The sequence below is a fragment of the Myodes glareolus genome, chromosome 14 (genome assembly GCF_982192425.1).
Source record: "Myodes glareolus chromosome 14, mMyoGla1.1, whole genome shotgun sequence".
In the NCBI taxonomy this organism is placed as follows: domain Eukaryota; kingdom Metazoa; phylum Chordata; class Mammalia; order Rodentia; family Cricetidae; genus Myodes; species Myodes glareolus.
In genome coordinates this window covers 49,993,769-50,006,872 of record NC_142039.1, presented here as the reverse complement: position 1 = coordinate 50,006,872, position 13,104 = coordinate 49,993,769, and the positions used below count along the sequence as shown (strand labels likewise).

At 42.9% G+C, this 13,104-nt stretch overlaps 2 protein-coding genes across 3 annotated transcripts in view; both read right to left on the bottom strand.

Annotated features, from left to right (window-relative positions):
- Positions 1–3,743, bottom strand: part of LOC125397621 (serpin B9-like) — a 242,101-nt gene extending 238,358 nt beyond the window's left edge. The window contains exon 1 of the mRNA XM_087896503.1: positions 3,606–3,743. The gene's annotated coding sequence lies outside the window, so the exon portion shown is untranslated. The remainder of the gene's footprint in view (positions 1–3,605) is intronic.
- LOC148119863 (serpin B6-like) overlaps positions 1–3,745 on the bottom strand; it is a 60,714-nt gene extending 56,969 nt beyond the window's left edge. For both annotated transcript variants that reach the window (XM_087896504.1, XM_087896505.1), the window contains exon 1: positions 3,606–3,745. The gene's annotated coding sequence lies outside the window, so the exon portion shown is untranslated. The remainder of the gene's footprint in view (positions 1–3,605) is intronic.
- Positions 3,746–13,104: the final 9,359 nt, after the last annotated feature.

Sequence of the window (13,104 nt, the reverse complement as noted above, 5' to 3'; positions counted from 1 at the left end):
TTATGATGTAACCATGTAACCTATGAACTGAAATAGGCTCTCTTTCCCCCAAATTGCTTTTGGTCAGTTCTTTATCAAAGCAACAGAAAGCAAACTAGAGCAGGTAGTTCAGTACATTCAAATCAGTAGCTATAATCCATGACATAAATGGACTCGAGGACACAATCATGGGGTCATCCTGATAAATACAGAAAAGGTTTTGGACAAAATCCTATATCCCTTCATGATAAAAGTCCTGAAGAAACACAAAATAAAGAAAACATAGCAGAATATAATAAAGCCTATATCTGATGAACATGTAACTAGTATTATGCTTGAGAATATTAATACTATTATGGGAAAAAAGTATTTGTACTAAAATCAGGAATATGATGAAGGTGTCCACTTGCTGCATCTTGTCAATGCAGTGTTGACAATACTAGTAAAACAATAGAAGACAACCAAATAGAAAGGCCATAAATAGGAAAGGAAGGAATCAAAGTATTGTTATTTGCAGATGAAATGATTCTGTGTGAAAGAGATCCTAAAGAATCCACTAGAATGTTCTTTTTTAAACTTGTTCATTGTTTGTAGGTGTATGAGTGTTTTGCCTGCATGTATGTCTTTGCACAAAGTATGTGCCTGGTGGATTCCCTGGGACTGCAGTTACAGACAGTTATGAGCTACCATGTGGGTGATAGAAATCAAACTTGGGTCCTCTAGAAGAGTATCCGAGGTTCTTAATCATTGAGCAACCTCTTTGGCCCCCAGAAAATTCCTAGAGCCTGTGCATACTTTCAACAAAGTGGCAGACTAAGAAATTAGCATAGAAAATCAGCATTGTTCTTATCTGCCAATAACAAACACGCTGAGGGAAAAACCAAACAAACAATCCCATTCCAAACTGCCTAAGAAAATGACTCGGAATAAGCCCAACAGAAGAAGTCAATAACCTCTCTAATGAAAACTTTAAAGCACTCAAAAGGGAAATCGAAGAAGATACTAGAAGATGTCTAGCACTCTCCCAGGCTCTTTGGACGCGTCAACAGTGTAGAATGTTCAACTCCTATAGGCTTTTTTATGTCCAGATAGGTTTCTTTTATTTTGTGTTTCTTCGGGATTTTTATTATGAAGGGACAGAGGTTTTTGTCAAAAAGCCTTTTCTGCATCTCACTGAATGATCCATACAGATTCACTGCAATCCCCATCAAAATGCCAACACCACTCATCATAGAAATAGAAAAAAATTATCTGAATAATTTGGAAACACAAAAGCCAATGTAATCCTGAGCAAAAATCCTGGAAATATTATCATACCTAGCATCAAGTTATATTAGAAAGGACAAGGTGGTATTATCTCCCTCACCCCGAGACAAGTAGATCCACAAATACAGTAAAGTACCCATGCAGCTACAGCTACCTGATTTTTGATAAAGATACCCAAAGCATACATTAGAGATAGAGAGCGCTGGGGACACCTGGCATCTTCATGTCGAAAGGAGACAGCAGATCCTTTTCTTTGACCTTACACAAAAATTAACTCCGAATAGGCCTTAGTGTATGACTTAATTCTCTAAAACTTCTGGAAAAGAAAGTGAAGACTGCCTTCAGAATGGGAGGCAGACCATTAATACCCAGAATAAATAAAGAACTCAAAAGTTAAAGAAGAAAGGATTTAAAATAAAATGAACTAAGGAGCTGAATGTGACTTTTCAAGAAAGTGAGATGAACAGTCAGTGAATACGTCTGGAGGTTTTAAACATACTTGGATACCCAGGAAACGCAGCTAAAACTACTTTGAAATTCCTATTCTTATCAGTATGACTTCCATGAATAAAACCAATGCCAACAAGTACTGGTGAGGATGGGGAAAGGGGAGCCCATCTGCTCTCACTGTTTGTGTGATTAGAGCACCCACTATAAAAATCAGCACAAAGTTTCCTCAAAGAGCTAAACAGAGCAACCACGCAACTCCCGGGCATATCCCTACAGGACTCTACGTATTTATAATATCGAGGAAATGGAATCAGTCTGGATGCCCATCGACAGATAGGTTGCCAGGACTGCAAAATTCCCAGTTCCTCTTGTGTCACTTTCTATGGCAGTGTTGTGTGCTCTGGCACAGAGGTCACACTACCACTGACATAGAAATTGAAAGTCACAATCATTCCCCTAGGGTTTTCAGTGCAAACAAATAGCTAACCACCAGAGCCTGACTTCCCTTTGGTGGCGTCATGTGAGCATCCTGAGTCAAGTTCATGTTTCAGGGAGTTGAACTTTCCTTCTCCTTCTTGTTTTTAGTGACACCTGCTTCCTTTTTTCCCCCATAGTATGTCTTCTTTTTTTAACATGCAGTTTTCCTTTCATCTTTAATAAATGGTGACTCTTTTACTCTTTTCTTTTTTGTTTTCTTTTTTTATTGAGCTATATATTTTTCTCCACTCCCCTCCCTTTCTCCCCTCTCCCCTTCTGCCCTCCCCTATGCTTCCTTTTAAAAGAGCTCTCCAACACAGATAGCCTGTCAAGGGGCTCAGGTTTCATGTCCCAACACAGGAGACTTCCTTGGCACTGTGCCCATGTAACCCCCTGGAAAACTCAGCCTTCTCACCACTTGCTCATGAAGATTAGGAAAGTTTGCTTTAAAACGGAAGCAATAAACCACAAAGCACATTAAAATTGTAGGGAGCATATTTGAACCTTCATGAACTGGGGTTCACTTGGAGAGACTGATGGGAAATACAGAAAGTATCTGCAGAATCCAAATTCTAAAAAAAATAAAATTAGTTTCCCTGGGTTAGAGTGGAAACTTCTACTTAGAGGTTAATTAACAGCTAATAAAATTCCAGGCTGTTGCTTATTGGAGAGGAGTGAGTTCTTGGTCTAGGCCCTAACCTTTCACCTGAGTGGCCTGAGTCCTGGAACCCAGACTTGGAACTGCAAGGGAATGAAGAAAGGACAGAAATATAGACACATGTTCAGAAAAGCTGGTGTCCAGTAGGGTATGGGTACTCTGATGGAGCCATATCTACTACCATGGCAACCCATAACCTCAGCATCTTTATTATGTACAGCACAGGGAGAGGGTTGGCTAGTTTAGGTATGAGATCTCTGCAGGCAAGCAGTCTCAGGCTGCAATTACCTGGGAGGGAGAAGCTGCCATTGTTTGCTTTTGTGCACACTGGTCTTATGTCTGCACACAGGCCCAGGTGGAAAGCTTTGCCATCCATCCCTCTGAGCCTCATCCAGGTAAAGCTTTGCCCCTATCATGGGACTGAGACATTGGGGTCCCTGACACATAGCCATGCCTATGTCAACAAAACTCATTCACGCAGGGCTCTACTCACACAAGACTTCCTCCAATTCCCACACCTAACAGAGCAGATGGAAAATCTAGATGGAGTCCGTCACAGTAATCAAAGCTACCAAGCCAAATCTAAGTTGCCGCCTGACCTTCAGACAAAGCAGGAGAGAAAAATAACAGCCAAGCTCCCCAAATGTGCACAGCCAAGAAGTCCCTCTGCTTTGACTCTTACAAAAGGAAGTCAGCTTTTCCTGCTGTGACAGAATCAACAATTCAAACAAAAACAAACAACAAAACTACCACTGTACTTGAAGGCCAGACTCACTGTGGATCACAGTTTCAGAGGTCCGGATCTGTGATTTCAGTAGTTTGGAGAACCTCAGTGTAGGAGAGCATCATGGCAGAGGTGCAGGGTGTAGGAAGCTGTGCCTCCGTAGTGGCTATGAATCATGAGAGGAAGAAGCCCCGGATCTAACAATCCTTCCAGAGCATACTCCCAATGACCTTCAGATTTTTTTCCGCTAAAAGTTCTGTCACCGCTTTGTTGTGCCACAAGCTGGTGACTAAGCCTTTGGGGTAGAATTCAGGTCCAAACCCTAGCACTGGGGTTAGTCAGTCAGTTTTCTACTTTTCTGTCTCCTTGTCCCTGGCTTATCAGGAAAACAACTTTGAAATGACTAATCTGCTTTTAATTCTATGTTTATTCATTCTTTATCTTGTTCTTTGCCCCTGAACCCAGCCTCCTCTGCTCAGCTTTCCAAAATTCACATGACCCCTCTGCCAATGACGTAAGCGCTCCTAGGAATGAGGAACATTCCTAGACAACAGCAGGAGATAATTAGACAACGAAGAGATAATCAGAACATTGTGTCTTTCACACTTCAAGGAGTATGTTGTCTATTTCAAAAGAAAAACATGCCTGTCTTTAATACAAGCTGTGGCACAGTAAGGCTGTCTGTAGAGCATGTCTACAACAGGAAGTGCAGATCTCTGAGGACAATAGTCGGGCTCAGCTCAGATGCACTGTACCCAAGGACTCAGGTACCAGACAATCAACTGTCACCAAGTCAGACTGGACAGTTGATTTGAGTGTGTTATCTGCTGCTAGTGATGACTAAGAATGAATACACACACACACACACACACACTGGCAATAACTAAAGGAAAATAGAGACACTCTCTGCAGTAGGAGGGCTTCCAAACTGGGGGAAGCACTGAATTGCTTGTGTGGGAAAATCTTTAAAGGGCTTATGGCAGGAACCAGCCACAGACTGGGATAATTCCTATTGCGGTTAGTTTGTTCTCTAATCAACTAGCTCATAGGTGGAGCTGATGAGGACCAATAGACTCTGTGCATATTCCTCTGGCCCAGGCAGGGAGATAATCAGCATTGTTTATACACTACTCATTCAACGGTGCCATAGAGTTAAGCCCCAGTCTGACTGTCTCTGGATTGCTCTGCCAGCTGCTATTTTGGCTCTTTGTTGGCTGCTATCCTTGGCCAACATTGCCAGTCACTGCCTAGCAGTTCTGGCTGGTCCTTGACCTTGGCTGCTGTCTTGCTGCTCTTTAATTGAACTTGGCTCTCTTTGCTCTTACATTTATGCACCCACTTGTGCTCTTACTGTGGGCCTTTCCTTTACTCCCATGGGGACAGTGATTCCTGCCCCAATGGACACCAGAGAGCAAGCCTGCCTGTTGTAATGATCTCTTCTGTCTCTTTAAGAGACAAGCCACGCCCACTCCCTTCCCCATCTGCTGAGACAGGCTGATCTTTAGCTTCTAGCCTGAGTTTCCTCTCTTTTCCATGTCTCCCTCTCAAAGAGGCAGCTTCCGCCTCTCCCCACTTCTCCCCTTCCCCCTTCTGTGCCTCCCTTCTCCCTCCCTCCCTCTCCCTTCCCCCTCTTTCTCTCTCTTGCTCTAGCTCTCTCTCTCTCTCTTGCTCTCTCTCTCCTCTTCTTCCCTTCTCCCTTCCCCCTCCATAACCCACTGAATAAATATCCAACCTCGCTCTGCATGGTGTGCCTATCCATGTCTCCAGCCACTGCTAGGGGACCTACAGCTGTCCCTACCTGGGACTGGCTGCTCTCAGGGCCCGCTGCCTGCCGCCACATGACCCGCTGCCTGCTGCTGCCAAGGATCCTGAACTGATTCTTTTTCCAGTTGTCTGACAAAAGAAGAAAATAGAGAAAGCAGAAAGGAGAGAGGAACAACAAGGGAGGGGAGGGTGGACAAAAACTTCTTCCCGCAACATTTTTAATTTTTCCATTACACCTGTCACCACCAACTCCAGAAGATAGAGAGCAGGGAATTCTGCATTACGGATTGAAATGTTGCCTGCTTTGAGCTTAAAAATAAAGCGAGTCAAGATTTTTTGAAGTAAATTTGCTGAAAGCTTGCTTTTGACATTGGCTTTTGTTTGGTGAGGCTTCCAGTTTCCACTTGTTGCTGTTGGGCTTTGGTTTGCACAGAGACGTAAAGTGTCACATCTAATGGACTCTCATAGCCACTCAATTAGATTCTTTTCAACAGTTTCTATATAACTTTTAATTCACAGTGTCTGATTTTCTGATTCAACTTAGCATACTACCTTCTGGGCCCCATCTACGGTGCTAAAACATGCAGGATTTCTTTCTCTTTAAGGCCGAGCAGGGTTACATTGTTCCTCTGCACACACATCATGCTCAATTTTCCTGCATGCCACCATGCTCCTCATCATGATGATAATGGACTGAACCCCTGAAACTAACTATAAGCAAGCCGCCTCAATTTAATATTTTCTTTATAAGAGTTGCTGTGGTCATGGCATCTCTTCACAGCAATAAAAACCCTAAGACAATATGGTAGCTCTACTTTCAATTTTGGAGCCCATTCCATATTGTTTTCTGTAACATCTGTACAGATCTATGTTCCTACATTTAAAGGGTTTATATGTAGTAAAGGGTTTATTTCTTCTCATTCTTGTGAAAACATCTCTATCATTTGGATTTATTTTTATTTATGTATACATTTTAAAATTTTTATTGTACATGGTACTGTGCTAGACAAGGACACTTTCACACAGTATATATCATATATTGTGCACATTCTCCCTTCTCCTTGTCTTTGTAGCAATTTGAAATCACAAAGGCAGGATTCATAGCTTCTTTTTTTGTATGCGAGGAACTGAGCGGGGAAAGGAGTAACTTGTCAGATCAAACCAGACACTTGTCTAAAATCATATGGATTGTCGGCAAAGGTTGGGATGTAAGTTTAAGCATTTGACACAGAAGATACAGGCAGGAGACAGAAGAAGGAAGTCAAACCCCAAACTCATGGATAGGGCTGATTGTTACAGAGAGGAACTGGCTGCACCCAGGGTCAGCAGGAAGACTCAGGAGGAGTTGGCAGGCGCCACACAGGCTGTGCTCACACTGAATTTCCTGTACGATCAGGGTCACCGCACAGCCTCACAGAAAACTGGAACAGTACTCCCCAATTCCAGGACCCAGCCAGTTTCCTGGCATGTCCACTGAAGTATTTAATGAATAAACAATCCACATGCTGACTCACAGAGGGAAGAGACTGGCAGGCAACTGGGAAGCAGAGGTGAAGGTGTAGGAAAGGGAAACTGATAGAAAATGAGGTGTCCCACCTACTCAGCAGGATCTCAGTGGCTTGACAGAGAAGTCACATGCAGTCAATTAGTGAAACTAGGTGAGCTTTCATAGATCTTGAAGTGGAACTGATTCTTTTTCTAGTTGTCTGACAAAAGAAGAAAATAGAGAAAGCAGAAAGGAGAGAAGAACAACAAGGGAGGGGGTGGACAAAAACTTCTTCCAGTTCCCCTTTAGTCTTACCTTTTTGGTCATAAACATACCTGAGTCTTCAGACATCTTCCCTCCCCATACTTATCAGGGGTGGTCTCTCCTGATTATGAAACTGAAGTCTGTTCTGTTTCAGTTTCTCTTGGCCAGAGAAAATGGAAAAATCCTTCACAAACCCTTGTCTATGTTTGCTGTCTGATATCTTGAGTTTCCTTTCCTGAGGAAGGCTACCACACCCTGCCTGGACTGGGCTCTTGACCATATATCTCCTTAGCCCTGAGTCCCCCATTCATACACACTGCACTCTCTCTGTTCTCTTTCTGATGCGTGAAGCTCTACTAACTGAAAGTGTATTCCATGGCAGCAAACCTAGGGCCCACTCCTGATGATGCTGCAGAAGCCATCTTCTTGACATACTGACTTCATTGACTTTGGCTGTGTACCTAATGGTGGAATTGCTCAATCACATCAAAGCACTATTTTTAGTTTTTGAAGAATCCTCTGTATTGTTTTCTGTAGTGTCTCTATTGATTATATTATCCCCCCAAATACACAGGAGATTCTTTATGTCATATCTTTCCTATATTTTTTTTAGCCAAATCCTGCTCCTAAGTGCCTGTCACCTGGCTTCCATAAGTCTGTAACCTTCTCTCACAGAATAGGTCATGAACAGCATGCATACCTTTCTCTGGGCCCAACAACAAGCCACAGATTTTTATCTAATTCAATCAATGCTTCCTCCATCATATAATATCCTTTAGATGCTGTTTGACTCCTTTTTTATATCTTCTACCTCAGCCTTTGCAGTGAAGGTATAGGGACAGCAGAATAGCAGAATAGCTTCTAACTCTGAATTTGCAGTGAAGCAGCCCTCCCTCCCCAACCAAAAATTCTTTTCCTGTGCCATATGATGGCAGATGGTCTCCAAAGATATCTCCACAGTAAGTTCCAATGACCATGATCTCACCTTTCCCTATTCTTGCAAGTAGATTGAAAATAAAGCATGGATGCCATACTGGCTTGGTTTTCCATGGAGACCACTTGATTTTTTTTCAAAATCGGACAAGGCCCAGCTAATTCCACTTCAGCACAAACTGTTTAGACCAATCTGCCATAGTCTAAACTTTTTGGTCCAAGTTTCATTTTTGTTTTGAGGTGAGAGAAAACACAGTAAGAACAAACCCTCATGGATACAGATGCAGACCACTGTAGAGCACTTGCCTAATGTGTATGGGGTCCTGGGCTCTGTCCCTGTCACGAGACAAAGAGCATCATTTCAAGAACAAAGCTTCCTCAAGCTTCAGAATTTCTCAGATATGGGATGTAAAATTTCTCACACACTGAAGATGTGGGCTGAATTTCTTTGTCATGAAGATGAGAGACTCTTTCCATTCAGTTATCAAACAGCATACACGTAGATTCGGGGTGTCCAAAAATACACAAAACAGAACCAGTTAATTAGCTAGTGACTAATCAAATCAACTGGATGCTCATCTTAAACCAGTTTCAAGGTACAAGGGAAGAGAATATTCTTGAGTTTTTGTTCCCTTTTCACTTGTAGTTTACAACAAAATGCACACCTCTCTCTGTGGTTTACGATGAAATTTGCACCTCTGTTCACAGTCCAGGCCAGGGCAGAGGAGTGTTACTGTCAGGATGAGCTGTGGCCCCATGTCGGGCCCAAGCATTGAGGGGTGAGAGAATCAAGGCCTATAATTAGAGACGGGAGGTTGGAACTTACTTTAAGTCTCAAAAAATATTTCAGGGATGGCTTACTCATCAAAGTGTTTGTTGTGCAAGCACAAGGACTCAGTTTCCATCCCAAACAATAAAAAGCTGGGGCTGGTGGCACAGACTTGTAATCCTGGTGCTAAGGAGAAAGTGACAGGTAATAATTCCCTGGGGCTTTTTGGCAAGACGGTTTAGTCAAGTATGGAGGCTGGGATTCTAGTGAAAGACCCTATCAATGTTGTTGTTGATGATAGGAGGATGAGGATGATAATATAATGGTGGTTTCCAAGGAGGAACACTTGAAGATGTCCATTGACTTCCACATGCATAGGCACTCCCCACCATATGTACGTATGTACCCATACAAGGACAAAACTAGACTGAAGATTATCTCACAGTCCCAGAGACAGGTACATTGAAAAGAGGAACAACTAGGAATGATGATGCACATCGATGGTGTCAGTTACTTGGTAGGTTAAGACCTCACTTGAGTCCAGCCAGGGCAACAGATCTCAAAATCATATAGCACAGAGAATACTTTCACCATAAAATTAAGAATGCACCATAGCAAGTGGGAGAGCTGGCCCTGAGATCGTAATGGCAGGAGAGCTGGCCCTGCCCCTCATCACCTGCAGCACTCTGGAGAATGGTCCCTGTGCCCACTTCTGGGCAACACAGTAGAGATGGCCCTGAAGGTGTAGGTGTGGGAGATCTGATCCTGAGGACATGAATGGAGGAGAACTGCTCCCACCCCTTGCTCATCAATGCAAAGGGTGAACTTGCCCAGAGAAACACAGGAGACCTCACCCTGGAGGTGAGGACAAGGGAGAGCTGGTGGGCTGACCAACGCTGCAACTACCAAGGCCCAGAACCAGGGTTATGTGTTGACCCATCCCAAATCTATTCCATCTGTGATCTGCTGGAGCACATGAAGGGACCAGTCCTGCAGACGTGCTGGGATCCAGCCTCGGCTTGGGTTCAAGCCCTAAGGAGGGCATGGGATATCAGCACTTCTGACCACCAAGTGAATTGCGCTCAAGTAGCTCCAAATAGCTTGAACTGTCTTTATTTGTACTCAAACAAAGTTTTATTTTAACCAGGGTTACATGAACAGCTTTATTATTGGCTTTTATTTTTGACTCTAAGAAATACATCACAATTTTAGGAATACACCATGATCATTATGAAAGCCCCCATTGTTCCCCTTTATGCTTCCCCAAATATAACTTCCCACCCCCTGCATAACCTTATTCTAGACATCTAGTTCAGCATTTTTGCAGACTTAACTAAATATTGAGCCAGACACATCCTACTCTCACAACACTTATGTCAGTTGGCACCTACTTGTGGTTATAAAGTTAAAAAGTAATAGACAGGCAACGAACTCTGCAGGAGCAGGACTGACCCAGTGACCTGGGCCAGAGCGGGCCTGGGACAGTGAACTCCAAGGGAGCAGGAGTGAATCCAGACCAGGGACATTTGTGGAAGCAAGACTAGGCCAGAGACCTAGGCCGAAGCAGGCCTGAGACCACAAGCTCTGCAGGAGTGGGAGCAGATTCAGACCAGGGACATTTGCAGAGGCAGGACTGAGCCAGTGACCTGGGCTGGAGCAGGCCTGCCTAGGACAGTGAACTCCACAGGAACAGTACTGAGACAGTGACCTAGGGCTGAGCAGGCCTAAGACAGCAAACTCCACGTGAGTAGGAGCAGATCCAGACCAGGGACATTTACAGAAACAGGACTGAGCCAGCAACCTAATCTGGAGCAGACCTGAGACAGTAAACTCCACAGGAGCAGGTACAAGGAAGCAACCTCTGAGGGAGTGGACCAGAGTCATAGACCTCTGTGGATTCAGGTATGAGTCTGGAACCTCCAAGGAACTAGACCTAAGCCAGGACCTTTGTGGGTCTTGGCATGAGTCTGGGACCTCTGAGAAAGTGGGCAGGAACCAGACTTCTATGGGTCCAGGCATGAGTCTGGTACCTCTGAGAGAGTAGCACTGAGCTTGGTCCTCTGCGGGTCTGAGTGCACCTGAATCTGGGACCTCCAAGGGAGTACATTAGAGCTAGAGACTTTTGCAGTAACAACCCAAGCCAGGAACCTCTTCAGGAGCAGATCCAGGCCAGCGACATTTACAGAAATAGGTCTGAATGGGCAGCCTAGGCCCGAACAGGTCTGAGACAGTGAACTCCGCAGGAGTGAAGCAAACCCCAGGAGCATTGAGTGACCTCCAGGAACACGGAGTGACCAACAGGGTAACTGGAACTGTAGCACTGACTGTGCCATGAGCAGAAACCTCTGAGCCTTGAATCTACTGGCACCTGGAAAATTGATCACCAGAGTCATAGACAGCCCCAACTACATCAATTAGAGGAAAAGATGGGTAGACAAGGTAAGAACACATGCAACACCACAAAGAGCAACACAACACCAGTAAAATCTAGTGACCATACAACAGCAAGATTTTAATAACCAGATACAGATGAAGCAAAAGAAAATTACCTAAAAAATAACTTCAGGAGAATGTTTGAGACCCTTAATAAGGAGATGAGAAATTCCCTCAAAGAAATGAAGGAAGAGACAAAAAAAAATGGAAGACATCAACAAATTCCTTAAAGAAAACCAAGAAAAAGCAATCAAACATATGAAAGAAACTATTCAAGACTTGAAAACTGAAATAGAGACAATAAAGAAAAAATAAGCTGAGGAAATTATAGAAACAGAAATCATGAGAAAACGATCAGGAACCACAATGCAAGCATAAACAGCAGAATCCAAGAGATGAAAGAAAGAATCTCAAGTGTCGATATAATAGAGTAAATAGACTCGCCAGTCAAAGAAAACATTAAATTTAACAAAAGCTTAATACACAATATCCAGAAAATAGGGGACACCATGAAAAAAAAAAAACCAGACCTAAGAGTAATAGGTATAGAATGTTGGAGGAGGGCACTTGTTAGTTCCCAGCTGCCCAGTCCCAAAATAATCACACAGAAACTGTATTAATTAAATCGCTGCTTGGTCCATTAGCTCTAGTTTCTTATTTATTAAATCTTTACATCTTAATCCATCTCCATGAATCTGGGCATCACCACGAGGTCGTGGCCTACTAGCAACATTTTAGCACATCTGTCTCCAGCAGCTCCATGGCCTTTCTCTGACTCCATCTCCTTCTTTCAGCATTCCATTTAGTTTTCTCCACCTATCTCTGTTCCCCTATAACTCTGATATAGGCTCAAAGCAGTTCTTTATTAACCAGTGATATTTACAGCATACAGAGGGAAATTCCATATCAATAGAAGGACAAGAAGTTCATCTCAAAAGCACAGAACATATACTTAACAAAATTATAGAAGAAAACTTTCCCAACCTAAAGAAAAATGTGCCTATGAAGATACAAGAAGCATACAGAGCCGGGCAGTGGTGGCACATGACTTTAATCCCAGCACTCAGGAGGCAGAGGCAGGTGGATCTCTGTGAGTTCGAGGCCAGCCTGGTCTATAAGAGCTAGTTCTGGGACAGGCCCCCAAAGCTACAGAGAAATCCTGTCCTGAAAAACAAAGCAAAACAAAACGAAACAAAACAAAAAAACAAAAGAAGAAGAAGAAGAAGAAGAAGAAGAAGAAGAAGAAGAAGAAGAAGAAGAAGAAGCATACAGAACACTAAAGAGACTGAATAAAAAAATCCCCTTGCCACATAATAATTAAAACACTAAACATACAGAATAAAGAAAAAATATTAAGATATGCAAAGGAAAAATGCCAAGTAACATATAAAGGCAAACCTATCAGAATTATGGCTGACTTCTCATGGGAGACAATGAAAGCCAGAAGGTAGTGGTAAAGCATTATGCAGACATTAAGAGACCATGGATGCCAACCCAAACTACTATACCCAGAAAAATTTTCAATCACCATAGAAGGACAAAACAAGATATTTTATGACAAAACCAGATTTAATCAATACCTAGCCACAAATCCAGGCCTACACAAAGTACTAGAAGGAAAACTCAAACCCAAGAAAGATGGCTACATCAACAAAAATACAGACAATTGATGATCTCACAACAGCAAATCCCAAAGAAGGGAAAAACACACAGATTAACATCACCAATAAGGAAAACTAAATTAACAGGAGATAGCAATCACTGGTCATTAATATTCCTTAATATAAATGGACTAATTCAACTCACCTATAAAAAGACACAGGCTAACAGATTAGATATGAAAACAGAATCCATCCTTCTGCTGCATACAAGAAACACACATCAACCTCAACGGCAGACAT